Source organism: Pan troglodytes, chromosome 3 (genome assembly GCF_028858775.2).
Source record: "Pan troglodytes isolate AG18354 chromosome 3, NHGRI_mPanTro3-v2.0_pri, whole genome shotgun sequence".
NCBI lineage: Eukaryota > Metazoa > Chordata > Mammalia > Primates > Hominidae > Pan > Pan troglodytes.
The window spans coordinates 3,235,058-3,253,550 of NC_072401.2; the positions used below are offsets into that span (position 1 = coordinate 3,235,058).

At 43.7% G+C, this 18,493-nt stretch overlaps 1 protein-coding gene across 10 annotated transcripts in view; it reads left to right on the top strand.

Moving 5' to 3' along the window:
- The first annotated feature begins 344 nt into the window (after nucleotides 1–344).
- The window catches only part of ADD1 (adducin 1), an 86,248-nt gene continuing 68,099 nt past the window's right edge, over nucleotides 345–18,493 (top strand). For 8 of the 10 annotated variants that reach the window (XM_009447251.5, XM_009447248.5, XM_001150180.6 and 5 more), the window contains exon 1: nucleotides 345–525. The gene's annotated coding sequence lies outside the window, so the exon portion shown is untranslated. Of the gene's footprint in view, nucleotides 526–11,437; nucleotides 11,614–18,493 lie in introns of those variants that run through there. The other 2 variants (XM_063808600.1, XM_054682700.2) reach the window with 1 other exon arrangement.

The following is an 18,493-nucleotide window of genomic DNA, read 5'->3' on the forward strand; positions in this document are numbered from 1 at the left end:
GCGCTGGGCGGCGGCGGGGGGGCAGGGTCCCTGGGCTCCGACAGCCCCTCCGGCGGAGGTCAGTCACAATGAAACCGTGTCCAGCGGACCCGGCAGGGGCTCGCCGCAGTCGACCTGGCCACCGTGAAGCCATGACCTGGCGTCCGAAGCTGCCGGCCGGGGTGCACTCCGCGCGGGACCCTGGGCCTCCGCAGGCCCCGGCGAGGTCGCCCCGAGGCGGGCCTGGCGAGTCCAATCGCCCTGCCCGCAGGGGACCCGCCCCTCATGGGTCCCGCCAATCGCAGGGTACGTTGCTCGGCAGTGCTGCGCGGCTTGGCCTATGGGACGGCGCGTTGTTGGGCTGCAGCGCCGCAGGCCGCACCCAGGTCGGGCGGTGGGGGCGAGCGGAGGGGCTGAGGGGCGGAGAGGCCTGGCGGGCCGCTGCTGCGGGCCAGGGGACGGGGGCGGAGCCGGAGCCGGAGCCGACGGGCGGTGCCCGCACTGGGACCCCGGAATCCTGCGCGCTGCCCACGATTCGCTTCTGAGGTGAGGCTAGCTAGCGGGGGCGGCGGGGGCCCGGTTCGGGCTGAGGCGGCGGCGGGGGCGCGGGGAACTGGGCCGCAGTTGCGGCGGGCGGGGGCCGCGGGGCCTGCGGCGGCCCTGGCAGCCTCGGGGGCGGGGAGGCCGCTGCGGCGCCGAGGGCGTCTTGGAGGGGTCCCCGCGGGGCCTTCGGCCTGGGCCGAGCCGGGGAGCGAGGGCGCCGCAGATCTTTCATCGGGATAGGACCCCGGGGACTAGGCTTTTCCCGGGCCGCTCGTTCCTGGCCGGCTTGTGGGCTGCAGGGGTGGGGGCGGAGGAGGACGACCCTGGCTGGACGCTGGTCAGCATCCTGCTTGTGAGACCGGTTCCGCGGTCCGCAGCGCTGGTGGCTGCAAGGTTTGGGTACGGACGCATCTGGGTCCTGCCTGTCGGCTCTCGTATTTAAAAACGACGGCTTCTGCCAAAAGAGAAAAGCCGTATCTGCCGACGGACGCTCAAGAGATAATCGTGGAACTTTATCAGCGATGGGGCTGTTGGTCACCTTTGCCCTCCCTCTCTTTTCTTTTTTCTTAATCTTTTATTTTCGTTTTTTGGGAGATGTCAGAGGGCCTTTCCCTATTACGATGACTTTTATCTTTGCTCTTGTAATGGCTCAAGATAGTTGGGAGGTAATTTGCATTCACTTTATGCATACCCACCTTGAAAAACGTATTTTGGTTCGCCTGAAACTTGTTGGTTTGAGCATAATTTATGTTTAGAAAGACAAAAAGCAATTGTCATATAGCCAAAGACCAAAAACATAGCTGATAGCTGTATGCATTACTGGTAAGTTAAAGAAAGATTTTTTTGTGTGAAAAATCGACTGAGATCTTAATGGGGATAGGAAATAGAATGCTGATAGGTCGACTGTGTCTATGAGTAGAGGCGCCTAGTGAAAACAAGCTTGGAGTGGATGAGTAGGAGTTCAACAGGCACCAGAGAGAGGAGGGCATTTCAGGCAGAGGGTGTGAATTGTATGAAAGTGAGTTTGTAAACTTTGGAGCCTTGAATGGACAAAGGCCAGTGATGATATCTTTTTTTTTTTTGAGACGGAGTCTCGCTCTGTCGCCAGGCTGCAGTACAGTGGCGCGATCTCGAGTCACTGCAATCTCCGCCTCCCAGGTTCAAGCGATTCTCCTACCTCAGCCTCCCGAGTAGCTGGGACTACAGGCGCGCGCCACCACGCCCAGCTAATTTTTGTATTTTTAGTAGAGACGGGGTTTCACCATGTTGGCCAGGATGGTCTCCATCTCTTGACCTCGTGATCCGTCCGCCTAGGCCTCCAAAAGTGCTGGGATTACAGGCGTGAGCCACCGCGCCTGGCCTACGTTAAAATTTTAATATACTCCTTTGATTTTGACAGTGGAGAAAACTAGAATAGTAAAGTTGTCTTTTCAGGAAGTGGATGATTTGGGCAGTCAAAACTGCTTTTCAGAGTTTCGATGTGGTTTACAATGGTATGGACAGCTAGTATGATTTGTTAGTTTTCTACTTGTGGTGTCTTTAGGTTTTAAAGTTTCGGAGAGTCGCTGAGTGATGTGAGTCTAAACTCTAGCCAGTCCCCGAATTGTGAGGTAGTTTTCCTTCTAAAATATGCTTCGTACAAGCTGGTCATTTTTCCCCTTAATTCTTTTGATGTTATCTGATATACTGAGAAGGTTTTGTTTGGTGTTCAGTTTTGTGTTACTGATTTTGCCATAAAAACTGTTTATTTACATGATTTTTAGTTTTTAGTTCTTTCCTATAGTCTTTGAATTGAATAAGAAAAGTAAATACTGAAATGCTTTGAAAGATAACAAAATATTTACTTATTGCTTGAAACTTAGAGTTAGATTGACTGCCCTTCCTTTCTTTCCTTCCATGTTTACCTCTTAACATATACACATATGTAGAGAGAACAGTATAAACCCCTTTTCTCAACCAGTTTCAACAGTCAATCTTGCTTCATCATATCCCCGCAGTCCTAGATATCCTTTAACCGTTAAATAGTTCAATATGTATATCTTAAAGACTTAAACAAAAGGTAAACATGAGTACCACTATCACAGAAAATGAATAATTCCTTAATACTTTCAAATATCCAGCCAGTGTTAAAATTGTCAGAATTCTCATTTTTTTTTCTTAACAATTTCAATCGATCCACATGCTATCTATACAGTGTGACTCATTTTAATTGATAGTTTCCCCTCCATATTTAGTTTTCTCTTGTAATTTATTTATGGATGAAACCTGGTAGTTTGTCATGTGGAGTTATGCACAGTCTCAATTTTACTCTGTGGCGTAGTTTCACAGAATTTACTGAAAACTGGTGGTTAGATCTAAAGGTGTGATCAGATTCAGCTTTACTTTTGTCAAGCAAACTTCGTAGGTAAGTAGGCAGAAATGATTAGTAGTCTTTGTTCGCAGCCCTTGATTGTCAGTGCCTACAGTCATTTCAGCAAGCATTGAATATATTGATATTTGAATTCTATAACTTCTTTTATTAAATAGAATATTTTTATAAAGATAATTTTTCATGCCTCCACTATTTGGTTATCTTTCTTACAGAAAAGGGAGGATAAATGCTTAATTCTTCTCCATTATTTACTAGGTTTCACATAATGAATTGTTTCGCTAATATCCTTCAAAAGTAGCCAATGAAGCTGGGCATGCTAGGATGGGCCTGTAATCGTAGCTGCTCCTGAGGCTAAGATGGTACGAACCTGTGAGCCTGGGAGGTCGAGGCTGCAGTGAGCCATGATCACTTCACTGCACTACTCTGTCTCTTAAAAAAAAAAAAAAAAAGCCGAGCGTGGTGGCTCACGCCTGTAATCCCAGCACTTTGGGAGGCCGAGGCGGGCGGATCACGAGGTCAGGAGATCGAGACCATCCTGACTAACATGGTGAAACCCCGTCTCTACTAAAAACGCAAAAAATTAGCTGGGCGTGGTGGCGGATGCCTGTAGTCCCAGCTACTCGGGAGGCTGAGGCAGGAGAATGGCGTGAACCCGGGAGGCGGAGCTTGCAGTGAGTGGAGATCGCTCCATTGCACTCTAGCCTGGGCGACACGGAGCGAGACTCCGTCTCAAAAAAACAAAAACAAAAACAAAAAACAAGCTAGGTGCGGTCGCTCACAATCCCGGCACTTTGGGAGGCTGAGGCAGGTGGATCGCCTGAGGTCAGGAGTTTGACACCAGCCTGGACAACAGTGAAACCCCATCTCTACTAAAAATACAAAAATTAGCTGGGCATGGTGGTGCATGCCTGTAATCCCCACTACTAGGGAGGCTGAGGCAGGAGAATCGCTTGAACCCAGGAGGCGGAGGTTGCAGTGCCATTGCACTCCATTCTGGGCAACAAGAGCGAAACTCCGTCTCAAAAAAAAAAAGGAAGTAAGACTAGGATTCTACTCAACCTTCTCATTTTTATATACCTGTATCTACTTTTCTTCTAAGCCAAACATTTTGGTTCTACTTGCTCACTGTTTCAACCCACACCGTACACATTTCAGTCTCAGAACAAGATGAACACGTGAACCTCGAAAATTTGAGACAGGTCTCGGTTAACTTAGAAAGTTTATTTTGCCAGTGTTGAGAATGTGTGCCTGTGACACAGCCTCCAGAAGTCCTGATGACATGTGCCCAAGGTGGTTGGGCACAGCTTGGTTTTATACATTTTAAGGAGACATGAGACATCAATCAATATATGCAAGAAGTACATTGGTTCAGTCCAGAACGGCGGGGACAGCTTGAAGCAGGGAGGGAGCTTCCAGGTCACAAGTAGGTGAGAGACAAATGGTTACCTTCTTTTGAGTTTCTGATAAGCCTTTCCAAAGGAGGCAACCAGATATGCATCTATCTCAGTGAGCAAAGGGATGACTTTGAATAGAGTGGGAGGCAAGGCTGGGCATGGTGGCTCACGTCTGTAATCCCAGCACTTTGGGAGGCCGAGGCAGGTGGATCACCTGAGATCAGGAATTTGAGACCAGCCTGGCCAGCATGATGAAACCCTGTCTCTACTAAAAATACAAAAATTAGTCAGGCTTGGTGGTGGATGCCTGTAATCCCAGGTACTCAAGAGGCTGAGGCGGGAGAATCACTTGAACCCAGGAGGCGGAGGTTACAGTGAGTTGAGATCGTGCCATTGCATTCCAGCCTGGGACAGAGTGAGACTCCGTCTCAAAAAAAAAAAAAAAAAATAGGAATCTTAACATAGCATAATATTAAACTTTAATAGAGTTGTTTAATTGTTAATGCTTATTCTGGCCTTTCTACATTGAGGAACCTTGAGTTTAAAGGAATGAGGGGAAGCACATTTAATACAGTTTGCCTTTTGAGCTTAATTTTTCTAGAAGTACCTTTTAAAACAGTTGTTATAACTAACGTGTAACAGTGTTTTTGATAACTGTTAGCTTAAACATGTTGAGCATATATTTATTTATTTAATTTATTTTTTTTGAGACAGACTCTTGCTCTGTCACCTAGGCGGGAATACAGTGATGTGATCATAGTTTGCTGCAGCCTTGAACTCCTGGGCTTAAGCCATTCTCCCACCTCTGACTCCGAAGTAGCTAAGACTGCAGGTTCATGCCAACAGGCTTGGCTAATTTTTTTTTTTTTTTTTTGAGATAGGGTCTCAAAAGCCTGAGCTGTGTTGCTCAGGCCGGTCTTGAATTCCTGGTCTCAAGTGATCCTCCTGCCTCAGCCTCTAAATATGCTAGGATAACAGGCATGAGTCACTGCACCTGACCTGTTTCCAGGTTTTTACTGTTATAAGCAGTGCTCCAATTAATATTACATCTCCATATTGGGCACTTATGAGGTACATCTATAAATACATTCTCAGAAATGAAATTGCTATGTCAAAGAATAATTGCACTTTTCATTTGCGTAGACATTTCCAAATTACCCTCCTGGCCCCAATTAATATTCTTACATTTCCATCTTTGGGCACCTATGAAGTATATCTATAGATACATTCTCAGAAGTGAGATTGCCATGTCAAAGAGTAATTACACTTTTACTTTCTGTAGATGTTTCCAGATTATCCTCCTAAGAAGTTACGTCAGTTTATACTCCTACCAACTGTGTATTTTCTCCACGTAATGAAGTATGGACACTAAAGTAACAATAGTCCCTATCTTACATGGTTATTGTGAGGATTAAATGAAGTAAATGCCAAAAGGTACCTACTAAGCTGTCAGCAAATGACTTATATTATTAATATAATAATTATTTTTTTCTGAACTTTATTACCAGAAATATTATAAACCTAGACAGTGCTTCATGAGGTTGGGAAAGAGGGTTCATACAATTGATCTGAGCAATATATGCCTCCGAAATACTGTTGTCTGTATTAGAACAGACGAGCTCTGCATCTAGGCCTTGGGCCCAGGGAGTCTGGCATCTGGGGCTGATGTTAGGGGACAGAGTCCACAGGTATATCTCAAATTTGCTGGAAAGGGCATGCCTCAGGAATGGGGCGCAGTAGATGTAACTACATGTGTGCCTCTGCAGCCTGGAATAGCAGCTGTGGCTGTTTGCATGGGGAGGAGAAAGGCATCATTTGGGAGGGACCTTTAGAATATCCCATCCCAAACACTTCTCTCCTTCTCTTACTCTGAAGGGCTTAATTTAAATTTGCTTTGTGGATTAACGTATTGAGAATGATTTAGGGAGTTCCTTACTTAAAAAATGTTTTCCCTCATCTGCACACTGTCGCTTGAAATTTATTTCAGAGGAGAGGGAGCCGTAACCATAGGCAGTGTGGTATTATGAAAGGAGTACTGGCTCTTCACTATGGGTTTACTGTGGTTTGCTGAGGGTAGTTGAGTGGGTGAGAAAGTGACTTAGCTGCCCCAAGCCTCACTTTTCTCCATCGGAAAATTAAGTAGCCATGTAATACATGAAAGACAGAATGTTGTGAAAACACTTTGAGAATGCAAAGGCCGAGTGAAAACATATGTCCGTACAAAAGCTTGTGTGTGAATGTTCAGAGCAGCATTATGTTTAACAGACAAAAAGTGAAACACCCCAGATGTCCATCAGCTGATGAGTGGATCAACAAAATGTGGTCTGTTCATATGATGGAATAGTAGTTGGCAATAGAAAGGATTGAAGCACTCATACCTGGTACAACATGGATGAACTCTGAAAACATGCTAAGTGGAAGAAGCCAGACACAAGAGAGCATGTGCTTCATGATTTTACTTATGTGAAATGTCTTCAATAGGCAAATCTTTTTGTTTTGTTTTGTTTTTTGTGAGACTGAATCTCACTCTCTTGCACAGGCTGGAGTGCAGTGGCGCGATCTTGGCTCACTGCAACCTCCACCTCCCAAGTTCAAGCGATTCTCCTGCCTCAGCCTCCTGAGTAGCTGGGAACAGGTGTGTGCCACCATGCCCGGCTGATTTTTTTTTCTGAGACGGTGTCTTGCTCTGTCGCCCAGGCTGGAGTGCAGTGGCGCGATCTTGGCTCACTGCAAGCTCTGCCTCCCGGGTTCACGCCATTCTCCTGCCTCAGCCTCCTGAGTAGCTGGGACTACAGGCGCCTGCCACCATGCCCGGCTAATTTTTTGTATTTTTAGTAGAGATGGGGTTTCACCGTGTTAGCCAGGATGGTCTCAATCTCCTGACCTCATGATCCGCCCGCCTCAGCCTCCCAAAGTGCTGGGATTACAGGCGTGAGCCACCGCGCCTGGCCACGCCCGGCTAATTTTTATATTTGTAGTAGAGATGGGGTTTCACCACGTTGCCCAGGCTGGTCTTGAACTCCTGACCTCAAGTGACCCACCCGCCTCGGCCTCCCAGAGTGCTGGGATTACAGGTGTGAGCCACTGTACCTGACCCCCAGTAGGCAAATCTATACAGGCAGAAGGTAGATTTGGGGTTGACTGGGGCTCCAGCTGGGGAGAATGGAGTGGGAATGAGGAATGACTGCTAATGTGTATGGGGTTTCTTTTTGGGTGTTGAAAATATTATAACGTTAGATTGTGATGATTAGTTACACAACTCTGAATACACTAAAACTCTGTATACTTCATTTAGAGACAGAGTCTTGCTCTATTGTTCAGGTTGGGGAACAGTGGTATAATCATAGCTGACTGTAACCTGGAACTCCTGGGCTCAAGTAATCCTCCCCACCTCAGCCTCCGGAATAGCTAGGACTACTGGTGCATACCACCACAGCTGGCTAATTTTTAAAAATGTTGCCACTGAAGATGTGTGGCCCTGGATCAAAATGGTGAAATTCTCTGAACTAATTTTTCTCATCTGCAGAAATAGGAGTAATAATAATAACAGTCATATCTAACTGGAGGTGTGAGGCTGTGGTAAGCAAACTTACAATGCTTACAGTATGTGAGGATGCTGTCAGTGTGCTTTCTTTCCTTCTTTTCCAGAACATAGAGGATGGAGGAGCAGGCCTTAAGAGGGAAAGACACAGAAGATGCAATAGAGAGCCTTGTAGCTCTTTTTTGTCTGTCTCTCCCTCTCTCTCAAAATAAAGCCTATGTAGAGGTATTTTTTTGTCTGATACAGCTGCATGTGTTTGCAGTTTAGTAGGAACTTTGTGGTTAAACCATGCTTTCTAAGATTTTCTTAAAAGGCCAACCTTGTTGCCAGATGATACCATTAATCAAGTTATTCAAGTTATTGTCACATAGGGCTTCAGGCAGGAAGGAAGGTTAGGAATGATCTTTAGTCTCATAGAATGAACTCCCTTTTGGTCTGAGTGTCTCCTTCAGTAGGAAGGGATGTGATGTTAATTGACCAGTCTTTAGGGGGGAAATAGATGACCCCCACCATCCGGATAGTCAGTTTTTATTTTATTTTTTATTTTTTTGAGATGGAGTTTCGCTCTTGTTGCCCAGGCTGGAGCGCAATGGCTCGATCTCGGCTCACCGCAACCTCCGCCTCCCAGGTTCAAGCAATTCTCCTACCTCAGCCTCCTGAGTAGCTGAGATTACAGGCATGCATCACTACGCCCGGCTAATTTTTGTATTTTTAGTAGAGACGGGGTTTCCCCATGTTGAGGCTGGTCTCGAACTCCTGACCTCAGGTGATCTGCCCGCCTCAGCCTCCCAAAGTGCTGGGATTACAGGCATGAGCCACAGTGCCCGGCCTCTTTTCTTTTCTTTTCTTTTCTTTCTTTCTTTCTTTCTTTCTTTCTTCCTTTCTTTCCTTTCTTTCCCTTCTTTCCCTTCTTTCCCTTCTTTCCTTTCCTTCCTTTCCTTCCTTTCCTTCCTTTCCTTCCTTTCCTTCCCTTCCTTCCTTCCTTCCTTCCTTCCTTCCTTCCTTCCTTCCTTCCTTCCTTCCTGTCTGTCTGTCTTTCTTTCTTTCTTTCCTTCTTTCTTTCCTTCCTTCTTTCTTTCTTTCTTTTTTTTTCTTTTTTTTTTTGAGAGAGAGTCTCGCTCTTTCACCCAGGCTGGAGTACAGTGGTTCGATCTTGGCTCACTGCAACCTCCGCCTCCCGGGTTCAAGCGATTCTTGTGCCCCAGCCTACTGAGTAGCTGGGACTACAGGTGCACAGCACCACACCCGGCTGATTTTTGTGTGTTTTTGTAGAGATGGGGTTTCGCAGATACTCCATTTCATTTTTTTTCTGAGCAACGTCTCCAGGGACTGAAGCACGCATACTTTGACAACAGAGTCACCAGCAATGTCACTGACCTAGGGTGTCTGCAGCATTCAGTGTCTTCTATTTTCTATACTAGGTGTTTGATTGTTTTGTAAAGCAGGAAATACCTTTTTTTTTTTTTTTGGAGACAGAGTCTTGCTCTGTCACCCAGGCTGAAGTGCAGCGGTGCGATCTTGGCTCTCACTGCAGCCTTGACCTCGTGGGCCCAAGCAGTCCTCCCACCCAGCTTCCTGAGCAGCTGGGCCTGCAGACCCACCCCACCACACCCAGCTAACTAAAAAAAATTTTTTTTTTGTAGAGCCAAGGCCTTGCTATGTTGCCCAGGCAGGCCTGAAGGTGCTTTTAGACTCAGATAAGCAGGACATTTGTAGCTGTGGAAATAGCTGTAATCTAACCATCAGAGTTGTTTTAAGGATACAAATTACATATAGTGTTTAAAGCATAATGAATGTACAGGTTGCTAGATTGGCGTTTACTCTGTTCTTTCTGTAACTTTTTAGAAGTTGGTCACTTACTTTTTTTTTTTTTTTTTTTTGAGACAGGTTCTCACTGTGTTGCCCAGGTTGGAGTGCAGTGGCACGATCTTGGCTCCCTGCAGCCTCTGTCTCCCAGGTTCAAGCAATTCTCCCACCTCAGCCTCCCCAGTACCTGGGATTATAGGCGCCCACCACACCCAGCTAATTTTTATAATTTTAGTAGAGATAAGGGTTTCACCATGTTGGCCAGGCTGGTCTCAAACATCTGACCTCAGGTGATCTGCCCACCTCAGCCTCCCAAAGTGCTGGGATTACAGGTGTGAGCCACCGGCGTCTTTTTCTAGTATAAGTGTTTAAGGCTATGTAGCTCTCTAGAAGCATCTCTTTAGTGAAGCCAATAGTTTCCAACTGTAATATTTTTGTTAGTAATGTATATTTAAATTTTCATTATGATTTCTTTTTTGGCCCATAAATTATTTTAAAATGTACCTTTAAATTTCTAAATATATGGTTTTAAGAAACTCTTCTGTTATTATGTTGTTTTTTTTTCTTTCAGACTGAGTTTTGCTCTTGTCACCCAGGCTGGAGTGCAATGGTGCAATCACGGCTCACCGCAACCTTCGCCTCCCAGGTTCAAGCGATTCTCCTGCCTCAGCCTCCCAAGTAGCTGGGATTACAGGTGCCCGCCACCATGCCTGGCTGGTTTTTGTATTTTTAATAGAGACAGGGTTTCACCACGTTGGCCAGGGTGGTCTTGAACTCCTGACCTCAGGTGATCCACCTGCCTTGGCCTCCAAAAGTGCTGGGATTACAGGCGTGAGCGACTGCGCCTGGCCGTTATTATGTTTTAATTGCATTGCACCCGGAGAAATGGCTTGTGTGCTGCTGATTCCCTGGAATTTGTTGCGATTTTCTTTATTGCCAGATATGACATGAATGTTTATAAACATTCCTTGTATTCTAAAGAATATGGGCTGGGTGGGTGGCTCATGCCTGTAATCCCAGCACTTTGGGAGGCCGAGGTGGGCGGATCACCTGAGATCAGGAGTTTGAGACCAGCTTGGCCGACATGGTGAAACCCCATCTGTACTAAAAATACAACAAAATTAGCCCAGTGTGGTGGCACACGCCTGTAATACCAGCTACTCAGGAGGCTGAGGCAGGAGCATTGCTTGAACCTAGGAGGCGCAGGCTGCAGTGAGCCAAGATCATGCCACTGCATTCCAGTCTGGGCGACAGAATGAGACTCCATCTTAAAAAAGCAAGCAAGCAAGCAAGAAAGAAAGAATATGTATTTAATTTGTGTGAGAAAGCAGGGAGGTGCAAGGTTCTGTATATCTCTAATGATCTAACTTGTTGCTTGCGTTGCTCATATTTCCTATTTACTGCTACTGACTTGAGCAATGTGGTAGATTATTATGGTAATCTCATTATGGTAGATTTGTCAGTTTCTCTGTGAGTTCTAGCAATTTTTGGTTCATATATGTTGACAGTATTTTATTAGGTGTGAATAACCTTATACTTTTCATCTTCCTGTTGAGTTGTACTTAGGTTTATGGCCTTTTCCATTCCGAATAAATGCTTTTATTTTCTTGGTCTTCATTGTCTGATATTAATATAGTTACTCCAGCTTTGTTTTGTTTGGTGTTTGCCTGGTATTTGTATTTTTGTCCATTTATTTTCAGACTGTCTGTGTTCTGTTTCATGGGTATATTAGTTTTTTGTGGCTCCTGTAACAAGTTACCACGTACGTGGTGCTTTAAAACAACAGAAATTATTCTCTCGTAGTTCTGGAGGCCAGAAGTTTGAAAACAGTATCACTGGACCAAAATCAAGGTGTCACTAGGGCTGTGCATTCTTCCTCTGGAGGTCGTATGGGAGAATCTGTTCCTCACCTCTTCCAGCTTCTCATGGCTGCCACATTCCTTGGCTGTGGCTGCATCACTCCAATCTTTGTGACCCAGGTCAGATTGGTTTCTTGTCTTCTGTGTGGTTAAATCTCCCCCACCTCGATTTTGTAAGGATACTGGTGATTACATTCAGGGCCCACCCAGGTAATCCAGGATAATCTCACAATCCCAAAATACTTAATTATATCTGTAGTCTTTGCCATATAAAGTAATATTTACAGGTTCCAGGCATTATTCAGACCTGTTAACTTGGGGACCGTTACTCAGCTTACTAAAAGAGTGTCTCTTATAAGTTACCTGTAATTTCTGTCTTTTAACTGGCATAATTTAGTACATTTATGTTATGATTCAGATAAATTTGTACTTTCTTTATCATCTTAGGTTTTGTGTTTTGTTTGTCTTTTCTCCCCATGCTTGCCTTTTTAAACAACTGGGAGTTGTTTGTTTTTCTTTATATTCTTCCATCTTTTGGTTTGGAAATGACATACTCTTAATATTCTTTTAGTGATTACCCTTGAAATTTTGCTAGGCATATTTAACGAAGTCTAAAACTAATATTCTGTCGCCCTCCTAGATACAGCAAAGGCATGAAAGTTCGTTAATTCCAATTATTCAACTCTCAAGTTACATGCTGCTGTTGTTCAGTGTTTTAGTCCAGACTTTTTTTTTTTTTAAAGAGACACAGTCTTGCTCTGACACTCAGACTGGAGTGCACAAGTTTTTTTCTTTTCTTTTTTTTGAGACAGGTTCTCACTCTGTCGCCCAGGCTGGAGTGCAGTGGCGCGATCACAGCTCACTACAGCCTTGACCTCCTGGGCTCTAGTGATCCTCCCACTTCAGCCCCCAAGTAGCTGGCACTACAGGCACATGCCGCCATGCCCAGCTATTTTTTGTATTTTTTTGTTGAAACAGGGTTTTGCCATGTTGTGTAGGCTAGTCTCGAACTCTGGAACTCGAGATCTGCCTGCCTCAGTCTCCCAGAGTGCTAGGATTACAGGCGTGCACCACCATTGGGCATGGTGGTGCATGCCTGTAGTCCCAGCTACTCAGAAATTATTTCACACAAGTTCTTTTTTTAAAAAAAAAAAAAATAGAGACGAGTCTCACTATTATGTTGCCCAGGCTGGTCTTGAATTCCTGGGCTCAAGTATCCTCCCACCTCAGCCTTCCAAAGTGCTAGGATTACAGGCATGAGCCACCACTCCCAACCTTCACCTAAGTTCTTGAAAGATAATTTTGCTTGATATAGAAATCCAGATTGACAGTTATTTCTTTTCAGCATTTTGGAGTTATCCTACTGCTCTCTACTTTTGTTGTTTCTGTTGGCAAGTTTGGCAGTAGTCAGCTTGTTATTCCCTTGTAAGTGATCTGTCTTTTTTTCTTCTGGCTTCTATTAGAATTTTCTTTTCTTTATTTTGGCCTTGGCTATTCTGCATATTCATTACAATGTGTGTAAGGTATGGATTTATCTTTATTTATTTTGCTTGGTTTTTGTAGATTCATGTCTTTCAGCTCTGGGAAGTTGTCAGCCATTTTCTTTTGGAATATTTACTCTTCCCTATTTATTATTTCTGCATGTTACTCAAGTAAATGGTTACTAGAGGTTTTTTTTTTTTTTTTTTTCCTGAGACGGGGTCTTGCTCCGTTGCTCAGGCTGGAGTGCTGTGGCATGAACTCCGCTCACTGCAACCTCCACCTCCTGGGTTCAAGTGATTCTCTCGTCTCAGCCTCCAAGTAGCTGGGACTACAGGCGTGCACCACCATATCTGGCTAATTTTTGTATTTTTAATAGAGATGGGGTTTCACCACGTTGGCCAGGCTGGTCTCAAACTCCTGACCTCAGGTGATCTGCCCACCTTGGCCTCCCAAAGTGCTGGAATTACAGGTGTGAGCCACCACACCCAGCCAACGTTCTTATTCTGTTATTTTTTATTTTTTATTTTTTTTGAGATGGTGTCTCACTTTGTCGCCCAGGCTGGAGTGCAGTGGCGGCATCTCAGCTCACTGCAACCTCCACCTCCTGGGTTCAAGCAATTCTTCTGCCTCAGCCTCCTGAGTAGCTGGGACTACAGGCTCATGCCACCACGCCGGGCTAATTTTTTGTATTTTTAGTAGAGACAGGGTTTCACCATGTTAGCCAGGCTGGTCTTGAACTCCTGACCTCATGATCTGCCTGTCTCAGCCTCCCAAAGTGCTAAGATTACAGACGTGAGCCACCGCACCCGGCCAGGGCAATTTTTTCAAAGCTGTGTTTTAATTCGCAAATTCCTCTTTGTATCTAAGCTGTTACTCATTTTTTGACCTAAAAATTCAATTTAAATTTCTTTTATTCTAAAAATTAGCAGGTGTGGTGGTGCTCCTGCAGTCTCAGAGTCCCAGCTACTCAAGAGGCTGAAGTTAGAGGATCGCTTGAGCCCAGGAGTTTGAGACCAGTGTGGGTAAATCGAAATCCCGTCTCTACATAAAATACAAAAATTAGCCGGACATGATGGGGTGCACTTGTGGTCTCAGCTACTCAGGAGGCTGAGGTGGGAGGATCACTTGAGCCCAGGAGGCGGAGGTTGCAGTGAGCTGAGATTGTGCCACTGCACTCCAGCCTGGGTGACAGAGTGAGACCCTGTCTCAAAAAGAAAATCTGAGTGGTAGGGATTTTCAAGTATTTGCCTTAGTTGAGGTCTCCAAATGGAAATAGTGATTGGGCACTAGTTTAAAATGTACAAAAGGTGTATTCAGTGTGAGGTTGGTTCCAAAGTGCACGGTTTGACAGCCCAGGGAGCGAGTGAGGTGTGTTGTTGTGTTTTCCATGATACAGGGGAACTGACTCCAGTATGGCCAGTATACGAGACTTTGGTAAAATCATTACTTTGTTCTGGAACTCTATTTTAGCATCTGTAAAATGACTTCTAAAGTTCCTTCTGGGGCAGAAAATACATGCTTCTAAGGTTCTGTCTCATTGCTTTTTTTTTTATTTTAGTAATTTAATAAGCATTTATTTAAGATCTGCTGCATTCAGAGCATTGTGTTAGGAATATTGGAAGTAAAGCATTGTAATAGCTCTTGCCTTCAGTAAGCTTGCAGTCTGGCAGTTGGATTAAAAAAATGACCATACGAAGCAGTGATAACAGCCTCTAACAGGGAACTCTACTATGTGGTGGAGATATGTGTCCCCCTGCAAATACCAAGAAAGACAGTTAATTAGTGTCCATTACAGAATGTTCTTCTGGTGTCCTTTTTAAAGAGATTCAGTCAGTCTTTAAAGATGATGCTATTGCTGCTACTGCTAATAATAATAGTGATAGCTACCCCTTACTGTTTACTATGTACCTTGTGCTAAACACTTGACATAAGTTAACTCGTTTAATCTTAAACCAAGGAAGTAGATAATGATTCTCATTTTACAGATGAAGAAACTGAAATAGAGAGAGATGAAGAAATGTGCCTAAGGTTACGCGGTTTAGTGGACTGGGATCAGAACCCGGGTTCTCTGGCCTTAGACGATAAACCATGGATAGGAATTGAGCACATTTATTAATCAGCATTGCAAGGCTAGTGGAATTTTGATAAACACCCAAACCAGATTCTTCTCTGCACTAGTGATACCAGACAGATTTTGGAAATATAAACAGGATAGGGTGCATTAAAGTTCACTCACATTTGTTCAGTTAAACAGATGGTTGGCTTATCTTTAGTTGCTTCACTCAGTCATTTTCAAAACCACACCCAAGGCCAGGCAGTGGCTCATGCCTGTATTCCTAGCAGTTTGGGAAGCTGAGGTCAGAGGATCACTTGAAACCAGGAGTTTGAGACCAGCCTTGGCCACGTAGTGAGACCATGGCTCAACAAACAAAGAATAATAAACATATTTACTATTACGGGACGTCTATGTGCCAGACATTGTGCTAGACATTTTACATTTATTATTTCTAATTGCCCCAACAACCTGGGAACATATCGCCGAGTGTATTTTATTACAAATGTGGAAACTGAAGTACAGAAGACAATAAGCCTATGAAGTGATCGTAGGGCGTTGCTGGTACAAAGTCAAAACCTGCATCATTGGGCCCTGCGCCTCTATGTCTGTGGGGAGAAGGGATTGTTGATGATGTGATAGCTGGAAAACATATCATTCATCAAAATAAATCCCAGGTGGATTAAAAAGAAATGTTTAAAATTATAGAGGCACTGTGGAGAAAAAGCAAAATAAAATGTTTATCAGAGATAACGCCTTAACATTTTCTTGGAACATTTTATTAGATGTGTGCCTGGGAAGGAATGATAACTTTCTTTTTAAAACCAGAAGAAATCACAAAGGAAAAGGTTTGTCGACCTACATATGCAAAATGTTAAAATATTTTCTTATTGAAAAAATTATAGAAGATAGTAGTCTGAGAATGACAAATATGATAAAAGGGTCAATACCTGTACTATTTTTTTCAGATGTGTAGAAATAAATACATCAAGATCTCAACAGATATATGTACAAAGGAAATAATAGGCCATGGGAAATTTTAAATGTAAATAAGCATATAAAAAAATTCATGCTCACATACTGAGAGAAATACCAAATAAAGTAGATATTTCTACACTCCAGCCTTGGCAACAGTGAGACCCTGTCTCAAAAAAGCAAAACCAAAGCAGACATTTCCCATCTACCAAAACAGAGAAATTTTAGTGATAGCCTCTGCTTCCTTTTCGGAGTATGTAAGCCAAAAGGAAGTGAAACTTTTTATTTAATCCTCACCCATTTTGGAGGTTTTCTTTACTGTAAGGTTTCCTTTCCAGTGTCAGGCTTAACCTTCAAGCAGTTACCACTCTAGACACATTGTTTGCCACCATTTCATTCAGCAGCTGCGTTATTCATAAGATCACTTTATAATGACATACTTTTCCATCTTACTGTTTTATAATTATTAAATGGTTCCCCTGATATTGCTCCATTTTTTTTTTTTTTCAGGAGAAACATTCTCAGGTTAGTACTGTTAATAACCTCCTTATGTGTTTAATTAGATTATAGAGTGTTGGTTTTTTCCTTCCTTATAAAATCTTACGCAGAGTTTTCTATACTGATGTGTCTGGTCAACCTGTGCTTCCTGACTTAGCTGAGTCTTCCTGCAGTCTTTATGGGGTTTCATAAAGTGAGCAGGTACCATGCTCACTTAGTTATAACTTCCCTGAGGTCTAGAAATCTCCTTTTCTTCTTTTCTTATTGTCCTACCTCTGGGAGTTGTTTGTGTGAGCTTTAGTCTCCAAATCGAGTCATCTAGAGGCAGACATACTAGCTACGTTTGCTTTATCAACTTTGGGAATTGACGTAATTTTGGAAACATAAGACCTTCTTAATTCAGAGATACAAAACCCAATTTGATATGCAGATTGTCCATTTGCAGTCTGGAATTTCCCTGTGAGTGGCGAACTTGTGAGTGAAATTTGGAGTGTTTTAGTTTGTTGCTGTACTCCAAGGGTCTCTTCAGTTGGACGTCAGTTGTGATTGAATGAAGCAAAGCAAAGGTTTTTCTTAGTCATATGCCTCTAGAAACAAAACTTAGATTAGCATTGTTAGTCCAAAATGTTAGATCTGGAAATGTATTTGTTCTTCCATATGTATTAATTGAGAGACTATTACGTGACAGCTCTGTGAATACAGTAGTGAATGAGACAGACCAGTTTCTTGTCCTCTTGGGAGTTTATTATACTAGGGGAGATAGTTTATTTCTGACAGTAATATTAAGAGTTAACACTTAAGTACTTCCTATTTGTCAGGCACTTATTCTAAGCATTTTACATGCATTAACCTGTTGTTAAACTCATATTTCAAATGTGGAAACTTCCACCAGGGAAGTTAAGAAATCTTGCCAAAATTATAGTCAGTAAGTGGCTGAGCTGGAGTTTGAACTCAAGCAGTCTAGCTCCAGAGTCTGTGCCCTGATAGTGATGATAAGTACTTTGAAGGGTAAGAAAACACAAAAAGTCCGGGTGATTTGAGAGAGCTGGGAGTGGGGACTATTCTAAATAGGGTGGGCAGGGAAGCAAACTTCAAAATTTACAGTTGAAATTTGACCTGCAGCCTAACTGATAAGGACTAAGGCATTCAAAGTAGCTGGAATAAATTCTTTGTTCTAGGCAGAGAGGACAGCAAGTACAAAGACTCTGAGGCAGGAAGGAGCTGGGGGTGTTTGAGGACAGAAGGGAGACTAGTGTGTCTGGGAAATGGTGAGCAAGGGAGCGTGGGGGCTGGGGGCCAAACTGGGAAGGCCCCTGCATATTGGGGTCAAGAGTGCAGATTTTATTCTACGGACTGTGGTAAGCCATTGAACTCTTGGCCCCAAGTGGTCCTTGGCCTCCCAAAGTGCTGGGATTACAGGCATGAGCTACCACTCCCAAATTAAGTAGGGTGCGACATTTAAATATATTAATACCTTTATGGAGAATGAATTATTAAGAGTTTATGAGTTTAGATACAGAGAGACAAGACGAGATTAAGAGTCTTATTTTGAATAAGTTAGGTTTGAGTAGACTTTAAATATTCAAACAGATGTTTTGTTGGCATTTGGACATGCAAGTTTGGCCTCAGGGAAGTTTAGGGCTAGAGATAAAAATTTGGGGCCCATTAGTGTATATAAATCAGTGGTTCTCAACTCTGAGTGCACATTTGACTCACCTTTAAAAATGCTCATGCCCAAGCTCCATTCCTAGAGATTCAGATTCTGTGGGTCTGGGTTTGGGTCTAGCCATGGTTTGTTTTAAGTCTATCTAGGTGGCTCTAATGTATGACGAGGGCTGAGAACCACTGGTGGAGGTGGTATTTAGAGCCAAGGATGGGCCTGGATCAGTGTGATCCTTTAAGGCAAACTTGTCCAACCTGTTGCCCACATGTGGCCCAGGACAGCTTTGAATGCAGCCTAACACAAATTCGTAAACTTTCTTAAAACATTAT